Below are 16,603 nucleotides of genomic sequence, written 5' to 3' on the forward strand. Positions count from 1 at the left end.
GTTACTTTATGTCTTCTAGCCTTTGGGTACAGCTTGATGGCTTCCTTTAGCCATGCTTGCAGGTTTCACCATAGTGATGATTGTCACTGTCACTGGTCGCTCGAGGACTTACCTCCCAAGTCAAGTTATTCCACAAGGATGTGATGTAACTGAATTAGATACTTTTTAAACAGCATTTTGCAAAACTCACGCATTGTTATAGTTAAATGAAACTTTATATTGGAAATGCTAAACTCTTCACATATTGAATGACATTTGGTGATAAGAAAAATTACACAAATATCCAATTTGATAATACTTGCAATATCACAATGATGACAAAACAAAGCAATAGTATGAAACAGAGATGTAGAGTTAATGGTAAGACATAGAAATTGACAAATACAGAAAGCTATTTTTTCTCATTGCCATTCAGAACAATGAGAAACATGCATACCAGGTATATAAATCAGGTGTGTCTTGACCGAATCACCGGTAGATTCGTAGAAAATGTGTATACAGCTGATTGCTGTTTCCAGCTCAGTTTACGAAAAAATACACGAGGTAATCTTAATCCCTGGATGTAAAACAAAACCTCGCAGAACAAAAATACAATTTAAACGGTAAATCAACATGTCTGCTAATTTTTTTATCTCAAATTTCAAATTTGTACTGACCAAGTTTCTCATCCCCAATTCGTTTACCCGAATATGTGCTGAAGGGGTACAGTGTAATTTTTTTCTGCGCATAATATTTTATTTTTTCTCTCCAAAATACTGAATCCGCTAGACGGGGGTGCGCATTATACATGGGTGTGCACTATACTCAAGTAAATATGGTATATATATAGTATATATATATTGACTTGAGAAACATGCATATGTATAGTGAATGATGACAAATGTGCATATGTACATGTGTATATATAGAACAATGAGTAACATGCATATATATACAATATATATATATATTGAACAATGAGTTACCAGCAATGTGCTAGTATATATATATATATTGAACCTTATTGTTACCTTAAGAAATGAGTCATCTGTGAAAATATAGTACCATATTGTGTTTATTAGAGCTATATGTTATTATCTGACTTTATATATGCAACGATAAGAAATTTATGGATGAACAACTTCTTTATTACAATTAAGAGCGACGCTTCAGTGTAGTTCTAACACCGTTATCAAGCAAGTTATGTTCATCCGTCAAGTTGTTCATCCATAAATTCTTATCCTTACTTAGTACTCCAACTTCTAAATGCCTATCAAAGAAGTGACTCTATATATGTTAAAAGATCATCATGTTTCAAATATGTACATTGGGCACTGCTAGAATAACTATTTTCTGAAAGGCAGTTTTGGCTAGTGGCATGCAGCATCTCCTGAGACAATTCACAGAATCAAACCAATAGGCATTCTTAAATTCTCCTCTGTAGAATATCAATGAAAGGAGGAGCAATCCAGTGACAGGTCGAAACTTGTGAAAAACTAGTAACTACCAGAGGAATGGCTCTCATAGGTTGATTAACATTTTAAAAATAATCAACCAGTTTGAATCACCTGTTTTCAATTTGTTTTTCGACTTCAAAGGTATTATTGTTTCATCAGTCGGATTTCCACATAAAAAACATGTATTACACGATGTGGCACAAGTAATTCATTTTCTTTCTGTCAACTTTATCTTAGAATTTCCCAATACAACCAATGAGATTCCTTTAAGGAATAACTGTTATAGCATTATGTGTGTTCCCATGGTGATGGTTTAGCCATATTTTGTGAACTAACTGCCAAAGTTACTCATTTCTCAATTAGTATGGAATTCCCAGGTCTTGAGAAATTCTGTGATTGGATTCCTGAAATTGTAAACCCCTGACAAATGTGACAGAGTTGGGATAGTCATGAGTGTGAAACTGTTGCCTTCACTAATTGAAAGTTTAATGTACTGGAAAACTCTTCATGGCCTCAGCTTTTCAAATGGGCAGAAATATTTCTCCATCACAAATGCTTCAAGCCAAAATTATTGCAAGCACCATTGAACAAGAGACTACCAAGACAAGACCCTCCATCAGCACAGTGCTCTATGCCCTATCCTTTCTTTGAGAATTGTGTTTTGTGAAAAGGAAAAAAATCAAGATGAAAATATTAAGCTTGAGGTCATGAAAGCTTTTTTTTGACGTTCTGCTCAATTGGCTTTGCTGTTCTGGAGCGTTAGGAATGAAAGCTGTATAAATTGTAGCAGTATGTTCTGTCTTACCCTGGGGTTACAGGAGACCAAACTTGTGATTTTTTTCTTTCAGATTGAGTTAAATGATGGAGATTTCAAATATTTTCAAGGAGAATAAACATCTGTGAGAACCAATTTAAGTTTAAGGAAATAATGTGAAGTTATGATAAAATGACAAGTGAATTCTTTACAACTTAAGGAAACAATAAGAAATAACCTTGCAGAAATATTATGTAATGAGTACAACGTTTCTCCCAAATTAGAAGCATCTCATTTAATGTTGTATATTGATTGAATCAAGAATGAAGAATTTTTTATCATACAGGACACCCTCATAGGGGAGGGTACAACCTAGCTACTAGTAAATATGATTACATCATTTAGAAACAATCTACCCATAGCAAAAACAATTTTCAGCTAAAATAATTTGGCCTTTCCATTGAGATATTTCTAACATAAGGTTCTATACAATTTTATTAACTCAAATAACTAATGATTGTGTTGTGTACTGTCTTAAAAAAAAGTTGGGGTAAAATATGAGAAATACGAACACGCCTTATAGTTTTAGGAAAGATCTATGGTAGATATGTGGAAGACATTTCCAAATTTGATGCATTGATGACAAAAATCATGTCCAATGTAATTTCCCATTTTGACTTTTGCATATGGGTTTTTTCAGGTTAACAGTGGACTTTCCTTTGCATGTGTTTGTGATGGGTGCCATCAGTGGGGCAGGATATGCTCAACATTTAGCAAACACATAGTGTCATCACTATTGATACTGATTCATAAACCCATGCTTATGATATAGTTGAAATTGTTCAATTGATTCTTCTTTTAGCAGAGAATTCATATGATTTTGGAAATAATTTTGTTGCTTTAATTCATAGATGGTGTAAATAGATTCCTACTTTGGATGAATTTTTAAAAGAAGAATTGTTTGGTAATTACATATTCAAGTTAATCATTGTCATGTTAAATATAAAATCATAAAATCTTTTCGGCATCTTACTAACCACAGAGCATTAATCAATTAATAGAATGTAATTATTTTGCTTGAATCACACCATTAAATTAATCTAAAAATGACTGATACAAACAATAGCCTAATATTTCTTCCTAATCTTGGTTCCCTGACTGGGATGTGGTATAGAGCTCCCAGTATCATCACAACCTCTTGAGATTTAATATGGAGATACCAGTGTCCCTGGTTCTTCCCTGTAGCCTAGGTCTTCCCTGTTCTACAGTTTATGGGTTAACACTAGCTATTTATGGGTTAATCATCCCAGTGCCAACAAGAAACAATTGAATTTGCCCCATAGATCAGATGCTAATGTGAGACCAGATCAGATAAGGTCTGGAATGTTGAAGATGGCCAGATATTCTTTGACCACTGGGTTTTGTGATTGACTCTGAACCAGTTAATGTTGCTTTTAGCTCTTTTATTCACCATAGAATGTTTGAGTGCTAGAATACTTCCACAGAGATAAACATATTACTCTGGAAGGCCACCAGAACATTCTTGGTATCTTACATGCCGATTCCATTATTTGAGCCGTTGGCGCCAATGGTTATAGATAACTGAGATTTGATTCGTCTGTTCTGAGACCATCTGTGACACAAACCTTGCAAGTCATGGCTTTGCAAAATTTATTCCTGAAATTATCAGTATTTTCAAATATAAAAAAAATCACATTGTTCTCGAGTTATCATAAAGCTCTTGCACGGACTGGGATCTGAGTTATAAAGACATTACACTGTGTTACAGATTGTTTCCACTTAATGCTACATGAATTGCACATAATGTTTTAAAATTGCTGTTATAAGACAGGTACATTTGTTATTTGTTTTTTTGACATTTGTTTTATTTTTGTATCAAGTCCTACGCTGGTTTAGCAATTGGATCTAACGTGAGAAAAAATGTAAGAAAAACAAAATGTTGTAAAGTTACTCTTTTTGTGATGTGATGGTTATTGTTCAGTTTTATCATATTAACCTAGAACATAGGGTTAAGGGGGTTCTTTCAGCAACACATATATGCTTAATGCTTTTTTTCTTCTTAATTGTTCATCTTTCAGAGGTTACTTAAAAAGGTTCAGCTGGATGCTGTTCTGTCATAAACTTAGCCAAAAAACATTTACTGAAAAATAATTCTTTATTGTGCTTTGATATGCTGTATGGAAGTATTCAGTGATGTGAGTGCAATGCTTTTGTGTTGATCATTCCATGATACCAGTCATTTCACTCAGAGGAATACAATTTCTGAACTTTGTTTCAATGCCGTTGAAGTAATGATATTAGTTTTGTGAATTTGATAATTCTGTCAAAAAGGGAATAAAATTAATTCTGTGTCATGACCAACAATGGCTTTGGCTTGGAAACAAAGCATCCCTCATGAGCTATGACACTTTGACAAGAAAATAAAAAATTCTGCAATTTAATAAAACTTCTAACTGTAAATGTAATTCTGTAAGCATTTCCTCAGATGTGACTATCACTGTGAAGTAAGGATCGTCTGTAGAGATGATTAGGCTCTACACAATGGTTTGTTCTTTAAGTCATAAATATATGAAAATATTAGATTAGAAAATGGGGATTTAAGATGGCATCACTTAATATACAAGGTCTTTTGGATATAACCTTCCTCAATCCACAAGGGTATTCTTTTGTTTGTGTTTGTATGCCCAGATGTCATCTCTTGGTTGGATCGCTTCTGTAGTCTAGTGGTAGAGCATCCGCCCGGAGATTGGAAGGCCAGGGAATTGATCTCCGGCCACATCATACCCAAAAACGTTAAAAGATGGAACTTGTTGTTACCCTGTCTGGCGCTCGGCCTTAAGGGGCTAAAACAAGGACTGGTCGGGTCCGAGTCAGTATGCTGTGTCTGAGTGGGGTATTCATGTTAAACTGCAGCATGGTATCACAATGGGCTAGCACTATAAATCGGCATCAGTCCGGACTAGTGCAAGCAGCCACACACACACACAAATGCATGGAGTCACATGGATGCCACGTTAAACCCCATTTTACCCCACCTCACTTCCTTCTTGGTGGAGTTGTCATGGTAATTTCCTTGTAGTCTTCGACTTTCTTCCTGAACCAAGCAGGGTGTAGCCAAGTAAGGGTCATGTGTGGCCCAGTCATCTAAGGTGCTTCAATTCGCTGTGCAGAGTTGCATCCCTTGGGTATACCAGAACCCAATTATGTTTCCAGGTTTGTCAGCACCATTCCCGTGCTCGTGGGTTTCACTAGAGTGGTAAATGTGAGACCTGCATTACTTTGGGCTTTCCTCCCACATTTAGCTGACATGCCGTGATATAACTGGAATATTGTTGATAGTGGTGTTAAACCCAACTCACATCTACCAACCAAGTTAGTGCTCCAGGTCTTCAGCCCCCCCGCATTAATAAAGACTCACTCACTCACTCACTCACTCACTCACTCACTCACTCACTCACTCACTCACTCACTCACTCACTCACTCACTCACTCACTCACTCACTCACTCACTCACTCACTCACTCACTCATTGACCGCCTCTCTAAACCGATTCAGCTACTGCCTGGTACTGGTGACACAGCTGTAATATACTCTCCCCCTCACTCCCTGAGATGACACACGTGCTGACCCTAGTATTACCGAGAAGATTTTTTAAATGTCCACATTACAAAGAGTTTGCTGGGCTATCATTCAATTTTCTGCAAATTGTTTAATGAAATTGATGGTATAAACATAGCCGGAGTTTGAAACGTTTGCCGACTAACGTCTACAGTCTGCCCAACCACCGTTTCTCTTTTGATACCATTTTGTCATCAAACAAACTTGAGATGTGAGAACCCATTAGCTCAATCATTTTCATGGTGGAAGGTAGCAGCATCAGCTCTGTAAACCTGTGTGATTAGTTGCCTGTCTTTTATCAAGACCAAATGGCATGGCTATAATTTTGACGCCTTGTTCCCACTCAACAAATGCTGGTCTTACCGTCTATACACCACCATAAAATCTTCACACGTCGCTCTTCTGTCATTCACCCACACAGGACCTGACTCGCCCACCGCCATCAACCTTGTATGCTCGATACCATGGATTATTTATCTACGATATAAAATCGTCATAAGGTGATCATGGACTCCCAGCAAATTGAATTAATTGTTCAGGATGTTTAATATTTGATAGAAAGTCAGATTTATGACAGTGGCTTATAGCAGTGGTGATGTAAGCATGGACAGGAGGTAAAATTGCAATATTAAAGTCTCATACTTCAGTCTGGAGTGTACGGCTGAGAGGCTAGATAGGTCTATTTTGACACTAATTGTAGACTGTTTGATGTTCTAATCCTGGAGGGGGCAAGGTTAGCATCATGGTCTTTGAGTTCACAACTTGTGTGTAGCTTGAGTTATGTCCCTCAGCTCCAGGGTCACTGGCTTGGTTCTCATCAAGAGTTATGTCCCTTTGCCCCAGAGTCATCAAGCTCCTCACAGTGATAGACCGTTCGCGGAGCTATCTATACTATCACTGGCACCAGTCACACCTTCACCATGCTTGGAGTTAAACTCTGACCAACAACTGACTGACCGTTGTGTTTACAAAGAAGAGATGACAGCCATGACGCCAAATTCTCTAACCCTTGCTAAATTAGTTTCTTTGTTTATTTGAATTTCTTTTTCATTTCTGCTATCATGTAATTGAGATTGTAAAAATGTAAGGGGGAGGACGACTGATTTTCCATTCATCTGTAATCTCGAACCAATCTGATTAAGCAAACAAAAAGGTAAATTCATCTGAGATATCTGCTTTTAAAAATTCACTATGATGGCATTCCCAAAGACATAAACAAAAATATAAACGTGACTTGTTTTAGGGTTAGAGTGCAAATTTCATGATTCTTGTTATGGCTGCTTCACTGATGGCAGCGATATGTAACGAAGGTGTCACGTGCTGGAAAGGAGCTCGTAGGGTCACTGGTTGGGTTCACATCAAGATTTATGTCGCATATCTCCAGGGTCACTGGTTTATATCAATTTAATTAAATTAATTTAAGTGATTACAAATTTAAAGCCAGACATGTACTGAACACATTTTATAACCAAACTACTTTAGTGTGGATTTGTTGATATGCTATTTCTGGTGTTACATCAAAGCAGTAATGTTTTTACTTTGGCAAACATCAAAACACATTGTCTACATGTATAATAAGCATCTATACAGCTGTCTGTTTTTTTAAATGTGTGCTTGATGCACAAGAAAGTATGGTGTCAGTTTATGTTTTGACATACCCAGATTGATTATCACATACATAAAGAACTGCCTCCATGGTCCAGTGGATAGAACGTCTCCCTGGAGAGACGATGGTTGTGGGTTCAATCCCCGGCCATGCCATACCAAAAAATGTTAAAAGATGGTAGTTGTTGTTACCCTGCCTGGTGCTCAGCATTAAGTGGATAAAACAAGGACTGGTTGGCTCAGAGTCGTTAAACTGTTCCTGAGTGGGGTATCCATGTTAAACTGCGGCATGGTATCTCAGTGGGTCAGCACTTTAAAACCATCATTGCACCGCGATTCACTGTGCAGAATTGCGTCCCTTGGGCACACCAGAAACCTATGATTGGGGGTTCGAATCCTGGCTGCCCCGATTATGTTTCTAGTTTTGTCAGCACCATACCCGTGCTCGTGGGTTTCACCGAAGTGGTAAACGTCCGAGACCTGCATCACTTCGGGCTTTACTCCCACATTAAGCTGACACGCTGTGATATAACTGGAATACTGTTAAAAGCGGCGTTAAATCCAACTCACTCACTCACCAGTACAATCAGACCACAGTCATAAAGCTGGACTATGCTGAGTGCAGCGTTAAACACAAAACAATTTTAAAAAATATAATGGTGTGAATACATGACACTTTTTTATGAATAGCAACTTCTTTTATTCTTTGTCACAACGTTTCAGAGCTTCTTCTTGCTCCTTCATCAGGTGACTGATAGAGCTGATATACGCATCGGCATATTTTATTCACCTTCTGGTAACAGGACGTCATTATATATCATCTTGTATATATGTCTATCATCTTGTGGCTAATGTGAAAAGGGCACAGACAATCCTTGTTAACTTCATTGAACTTCGGTAAAAAAGATAAAATCCTTCAGCTTCAAGTCCTATATTGCTTTTATATCATTTGAAGTTGTTACAACCCACAGTGGACCTTCAAAGACTTCTTTGTGTAAGACAGACTTCACATTTATGACTCATTATGTGTCATATTACTGCTGTATAAAATGTCTCATAAATTTGAATTTCAAGAGCATATGTACCATTATATATCATGATTGCATCGTGTGAAGTTGAAAAAACATGAAATATATTTGAATTTATTGAAACATTACAATAAAACTTTGCATGAAGACATGTGCCGCCTTATTTCATCATCCCTTTTTTGAAGCCAACAGGTGCTGTGACTTTTGTCTAGTGCAGTGTGTTCAAGTTGATCGTAATTCTATCATAACATGGATCATTTCAGATAACGAGCGTATATAACAGATCGGTAAATATGATCACGTTAGAAGTCCAAAGAGTGACAGAGCTTCACTATTTCCTTTGAACTTGGCTGTAATTTATTGAGTTAAAGTATCGCCCATGTCTGATATTTAAACTGATTGATTTGTTCGCTTAACAAACGTTCTAATTCCCCATGGAGTAGTATGTGGTACCGAAACTTGTCATTGACTGTCCGAAGCTACAAAGTAACAGTAAAATCAGGCTAAGGCATAAACACCACAATGAAAAACACTCGAGGATGTTTTAATAAATAACTGGATGGGAATGACACTCGTTGTTTAGGTCATGTGCGTATTAGTTGGAGATTTTTTTTACGCCATGCCATGCTGCACCGTTTTATTAATAAAATCATGCATGTGAGGCTATAGAATCGTATACGCCTCGAGTCGGTGTAATTTCGCATTGATTTTTTAGCTTTGGGAGATAGCTTCATACGCATGTTTTGCTGAAGGGATTCCGACTGCTGAATTACAACTGTTAGTGGCATTTGGTTTTATACTATGTAGTGCCTTTAAGAGACACGTAATTGATTTTGCTTTCTGCTGTGCCGTTAGGTAAAGTTACTGCCGAGGTTCACACAAGTTATCCATATGAATTACTTCATTTGTTCTGTTTGAAAAGATTTGATGTTTAGAGGGATAACTAGCTGTAAATGCCTGTCCCAAAAAGATGTCTCTAAATGTTTGCCTGTCTAAGCGTCGCCTAATACTGGCTCACATGAAGTCGACCAGTTGAGTGATTTAATTTGCCATCCTCTTAGAGGAGACTTCCGAATCAGGGATATTTGTTTGCTAATTGGGCAGACCTGCATAGCAGACGAAGTGGGTAGATTTACTTCTCTGATGCGTATTGGTGGCCATGTATGGCAGCACGACAGAAGAGTGTATATTCTTTAGCCATGCTGATCTTTAAGCCTTGAAGTGACAGCATACACACTGAATGTAATGGAGAGTTTTAAGATTTCTGTAATTTACGTTTATTTTGTGTCTAACATATTCTCCTTTGCACTACAGTGTATGACTTTGGCATCCATTATGGTTTTTTTAACGGCCACATTATGAATTCTCTCCCCTGAACTGCTTGTCAAGATTTAATGATCGGAAGGTTTTTCGACTGACAGGTGCCAATTTGAAAGATTTGGCATTGGGTGAGAGATTGATTCTTTTCATCAATGTTTAATACTTCAAGTAAGGAGGTTAAGTCTTTGGAGCAATATTTTGTTATGGGAAAAAGCAATAACAAGAAAGTGTTGAAAGTATGCATTCAAGAAACTGAAAAAAATTAAATTCAACCTTTTTTCATCTACGTATATAGTGTTTGACAATTTCAAATTGCATTGTAACATGCTTTAGGCCTTGATCTGATGAATGTCATTCTTTAGAAATCATTATTGTTGCACATATATCCAGTTTGTACACATAAAAACAACAGAAAAAACCCATTGCATCAACTCTTTTCAGCTGATATTTCTACTTTTCTAAAATTAGAGATGAAATTTAAACCATTTGCTTTCAAAATTGATTTTTCAGATTCTGACGCAGATTCGTGAGAGCTGACTTGATGTATCTGGTTACTTCGTTGATTGTGTGTCATCTTTCTCCAGCAGCATGGGTTGTTTCACATTATATCAATCACTGGTTTGTCTGGTCCTGGCTTGATTATTTACAGGCTACCGTAATATAGCTGGAATATTGCTAAGTGGGAATTTAAACAACAAACAAACAGTCAAACCACTACTATTCATCATGGATGACTCGCACCTATAACATCAAAGAAAATACTGATAACTGCAAAGGGATTTAGCCAGCCAGAACCATGTATATATTAGGTTTATTGATAGAAAATCATAATCTATTCAATATTCCGATCCGGTTTAACGTTTATTAGTCTTTCAAATGACACAACACTCCATCATCATCATGGAAAGATCAAACAATTTTCACCCCAAACGAATGACCTATTCAGCAGAGTTCAACGACTACTTATTAGGCATAATTAGTCTTATGTGTCTACGCATATTGATAAATTATGTCACATTAGGATCACAAATTGCTAGGGCAGACACTTGATGCCATCTGAGGTTCATTTGCTACCAGATTTAGACAGAGTGGTGTCGGGATTTCTGGACTGTGACTTTCTGACTAATTGATTGACACTGGGGGGCTCAAGCAGGATCATTCATAAAATGGTTGGCACAAACTGGAGTCTGAATATCTGTTTACTGATCGGTATTGTCATTGAACAGTAGCACCAGTGATTGTTGTTCATACTGATAGCCCTGTTATTGTGGATCAGTATTATGCCAGTGTTGCCGGACCGCCTCCGTGGTCTTGAGGATAGAGAGTGTGCCTAGAGATTGTGGAAAGTCAGTGGTTTGATCCTGGGATGTCTTACCAAATGACGTTAGTTAAAAGATGGTAGTTGTTGTTACCCTGCCTGGTGCTCGCATTAAGAGGATGAAATAAGGACTTGGAGTCTATATACTGTGTCCGAGAGGGGTACCCATGTTAAACTGTGGCATGTTATCACATAGCACTAGCACGATAAAATCAGCATCAGTCCGGACTAGTACAAGCTGACAGAAAGACAGACAGACAGACAGACAGACATATTGCTATTAAAGTTAAATTTATTTTGAACGTGATGTAAAACCCTATTTCACCTAGCCTCACCAATATATTTTGGTCACCAAATCATTAGCATGTTCTTACACCCTCTGCTCCTGGTAAAAGGCATTGATCTTTAATAACTCACGTCATACTACATAGCAGTCTATGGTGCTTCCATTGAAGAGTGAGTGAGTTGCGTTTAATTAGGTTTGTTTTAGTCTTCATTTTCTGGCGTATTCACTTTATACACTAAATCACACACCAAGGCCTAATGGTTAACACAATGAATGCAACAAATTCAGACAGACCTTAAGACTCATGAATGATTGTAAACAATGACACCAGGTGTTCACAAAATGACTGACAATATCCTGCCCTACTCGGGAGGATGTGGAATAGGTACCCTGTATCTTATCCTGGTCTTTATGACTGATGAGGATGTTACTCATGCTGCCAATCACTGGTTTGCTGGCCTAGACTGAGATATTTACAGGCTAGTGTGATATCACTAAAATATTACTGACTGTCTGAGAAAAACAACACTCGTTCAATTATACAGAGAGTAGACGACTTACCAGGCAAATCGTTGACTGGATGATGAACTTTCTTAAGGGACTATAGTGTGTTGGTCCTGTGGCTAGTGTGTTTGCTCATCAAGGTTTTATTCCCACATGGATGCATGTGTAATGCCTATACTTGTTGGAACCAAAGTACCACATTTTCCATGTGATGAGTCTGAGACCTGCATCACTTAAGACTTTCTTCCCACACTAAGCTAAGATGCCATGATATAACTGGAATAGTGTTCAAAGCATGTTAGGGGCAGTCGGGTAGCCTGGTGGTTAAAGCGTTTGCTCGTCTAACAGAAGACCCGGTTTCGATTCGACATGGGTACATTGTGTGAAGCCCATTTCTGATGTCCCCTACCGTGATATTGCTGGAATATTGCTAAAAGCGACTCACTCACTCACTCACTCACTCACTCACTCACTCACTCACTCACTCACTCACTCAAAGCATGTTAAACCCAACTCGCACAAGTCACAACATATTGTTTGAGAAAAGCTAATAACTCCTTTTTGTTTAATCATAACTGGTAATGGCAACTTTGATGGGTTTTTTTCTTCAGTAAAGTCCTAAGGAACGTACTCACGCCATGAAACCCTCTTATGCCCGTTGGTATGGTGGAATCACTGCAAATGCTTGACTGGTTGTTTTACCACCTTAAACATCTCACCTTCAGAAGTTCTTTCAAATATGTCCTTCTGATCCTCACAGGAAGTACTTGAAGGCTTCCCTGGTCTGTCCGTGGATTTTATCAATTGAAAACATTTCTGTTTCATTCTTTTCATAAGTAGCATGGGGTACATGTTTCAAGATATGGAGACCTTTTGTGTTCCTCCCACCAAGTCAACTTCAGCCTCACTCAAGATGATGTCATGGATGGGTGAATCTAAATCATGAAAGCTGATATTGAAATGCTGTCCTGATCTTTTGATGTGTGAGACTTTATTCTTTGTTCTCCAAATAGTCTGAACTGAAAGAAAAATCTATTTCTTAGTTTGATATTGAGTCCTGTTTGATCTGTGGGATGTTGGATTGCTATTTAACAGGCCAAGATTTATTTCAGGTAATTTATTTGAAATTCTGTGATGCAGGTCCTGTTGACATGGTTTTAAATATGTCAATTTAAACAAAATTCATTCACTAATCTCTCGGTGCTGTTTGAGGAGATTTAGAACAAATATCTATTGGGGTAAAGTCAAATATTGAAAAATCAATATGGCCGCCAAAATGGCCACTTGTTGTTCATAAGCAGACAACCATTATGACCTATGATTACATTTGGCAGAATATTGTTATTCCTTAAATCAATTATTGCTTTGCTGAAAGAACTGATTTTTTACGCACAAATTTATCAATAGAAAAACTGATCCAAACCATACTAATTCATCATAACAGTTGGCTGGAGTTTTAAGTAACAAGATGTCACATGTTATAAAATCAATATTTACAAAATAGTGTTAGATATACCAGTTTATAAGATTTATAAATAGACAAACTAATGATGTGTCCGGATCCAAGCAGGTTGCCTGATCTTCTAAAATGGTTTTGCTGGTCGTTGCATGATGCTTATACGGTGTAAGATCTATGCCTAATAAGGGAAATTGCTGTCTGACCTTCTTGGTGTGAGATATTTCGTAATCTTCTTTGTGCTGTCTACTGAGAAATGAGGGAGTCTACTTGCTCTGTCCTCTGCTTTCTTAACAAGCAAAACCTACCAACATAACATACAAACATTTGACATTCATTTACCATTTATTTGATTTTGAATCGATCCCTTGTAGAATCTGTCAAACCTTTTCACTCATTTTATAAGCCAAACTGAAATGAAAGTTCATATGAACTTACTTTGTCATGGTGCATTTTCATCTGTCTGTCCATCCATCCATCCATCCATCCATCCATCCATCCATCCATCCATCCACAAAGATTCAATCCAATGTTAAACATGGATACTACATCCCCATGAAAATCTGGGTTAGAATGAGTCTTCAGCAAACCATGCTCATCATAAGAGGCGACTAACTGAATCAGGTGGTCATGTTCTCTGACTTGGTTGATGCATGTCATTGTATCCCAGTTGCATAGATCGATGCTCATGATGTCACTCACTGGATTGTCTGCTGTCGTTTTCCTGGAATATTGCCGAGAAAGGCCTTCAGCAACAAAAACAAAACATGGATGCCACATACAACAGCCATATTGAAAATGCAGTCTTGACATTTGATTAATTGAAGATATCTCATTGAAGAACTACCATAATTATTTCAAATACATAACCTCTATTACATCACAACCATAAATCCTGAATGCTCAGAACGTGACAAACCAAGCCACCAGTGTTTTATACTGTAAACAATATATCGTGTCCTTTACACATAGAACATTTGAGAATTGTCACCAAAGAAATGCACTGCAAGTCTCAAGGAGAATAATAAATCTTGTTTGAATCATTGAAACCAATTCAAATGCAGCATTCACATTAGATTTGTCTGATATTTCTAGTTTGATAAGAAAATGCAATCAACGTTTGGACTCCCCTGTTAGATTTTCTTCTACCAGTTGGATTAAAACAAGGAAATACCCTTCGAAAATTATCATATAAAGCTTCACGAGTACTGTATTTTTTATACAGTGGTCACCTTGGGATCCCTATTTCCTCCCTAGGACCCCCAAATCATTAACCCGCAAAGATCTGGGGTAGAATAAGTCTTCAGCAACCCAGACTTGCCATAAAAGGCGACTATGCTAGTCGTAAGGGGACTAACGGAACCTGGTAGTCAGGCTCGCTGACTTGGTTGATGCATGTCATCGATCCCAATTGCGTGGATCGATGTTCGTGATATAAATCACTGGATTGTCTGGTCCAGGCTCGATTATTTACAGACCACTGTCGTAAAGCTGGAATATTTCTGAGTGCGGCGTTAAACAACAAACCAACCAACCAGCCCAAATCATTACTGAAAGTCCCCAAAACTCACAACTAGAAATTCCATGTCATCCACATATCTGATGCTGTTTCACATATGACAACTCGACATTTGAGAGGGAATCTGGTCTATTTCATACAGGCATTCCGGCAGCCTAGCGGTTAAAGCTTTCACTCATCATGCCGCAGACCCGGGTTTGATTCCTGACATGGGTACAATGTGTGAAGCCCATTTGTGGTGTCCCCCGCTGTGATATTGCTGGAATATTGCTAAAAGCGGCATAAAACCATACTCACTCACGCTATTTCATACTGTCAACTGGAGGTCAGCATCTGGTTTACTTGGACTGTGTACTTACTTTTAGTAACTTTAAATGACGCTGAACATGTGGCATGTAATGGACAGGTAGCACGTTGTCCTGTGCACAGTGCACAGGCCACAAATCAGGTGCGCTAAATCAACGTCGGTCTCAGAGATGGGTGACCACGTTATGCAGCTTGAGTCCTGAGAGTTTCTAGGGATTCAGTCCTGCCCCACACTGAAGCACATGTACCACATGTGGTGTCTCCTTAGGCAAGTGACTTTGTTCGAAATGTGCCTCTGTTCACCCAGCAGTGAGTGGGTACCCGGTAGGATGAGATGGTAATGTGGCTGTTAACCTTCTAGCGCCTCACAGGCAGCTTGGGTTGTATACTCCTCATGGAGCTGAGAATGAAAATTGAGTGCTCACTGATCCATTGAACGGGGTAATAATCGTGAAGCGCTGTCAGCATCCACTTGGTGAATGGAATCTGCATGCCGCGTTATAAATGGATTTATTATTATCATTATTATTATGGCAACATGGGATACTATTTGTATTCCACCTTCAAGCAGCCATCTTCAAGCAGCCAATCACACCCTTTCACATCCCACTCAGAGTATTCCTATCAAATGTTTTGAGTAGTGTATCACAATTCTCTGATCACATGAAGCTGACTTTTTGTAATAGATCTCAAGTGACTGAGGTTTTCTCAAGTTATTTGGCCAGCAAAAAAACGTGCCTGACTGTGAATGATGGATCATGTATCCACCAATGTCAGCTTGTCCTGTAAGCCTGGGAATCAGATGATATTTCATATGCCCTCAAAGATCATCTGTGATTGGGCAGGAGAATCAGATGTGGAATGTGATTAAGGAAGTAGGTGTTTGCATGTTGTCTGATAGATCAGTTTGTACCCAACCTGGGACTGCTTCATAGAGGTAATCAAGGGAATATCAACCCAGTTTGAGGGCACTCCTAATTAAGAAACCTTTTTGCATGTTTTTTTCTAGCTGCTAATCTTCTGATGTGACATTACGAACAATTTACTGGCACATTCTCACTAATCTGTTTATATGCTCAAACTGCTTATTTTTGTCCAGAACAACAAAAAGTTTTGTTGGAAACCTTTGGAAATGAAGAATAGAGAGAAAAGACTGGCATATTTATGTGTGCTGAAGATTAGATGTTTGATTCATTGGAACAGATGCTTGTATCTTGTTACTTGGAACACAATGTGGTACATGTCCTTTGTTTTAAGAACCTTATTGGAGTGTAAGTAAGGATTTGTTTTGCCAGTCAGCCAGACATCTTTGTGATGAATGTCGCTTATATCAACGTGGGTTGATAAATCTATTTACACTCTGTAAGTAATTGTCAGGTTTTAGAGACCAGGCCAAATGTCTAGATGCATAAATGACAACAAGTTTGTAGAA

The sequence above is a fragment of the Haliotis rufescens genome, unplaced genomic scaffold, assembly GCF_023055435.1.
Source record: "Haliotis rufescens isolate VD_foot unplaced genomic scaffold, xgHalRufe1.0.p SCAF_7, whole genome shotgun sequence".
In the NCBI taxonomy this organism is placed as follows: Eukaryota; Metazoa; Mollusca; class Gastropoda; order Lepetellida; family Haliotidae; genus Haliotis; species Haliotis rufescens.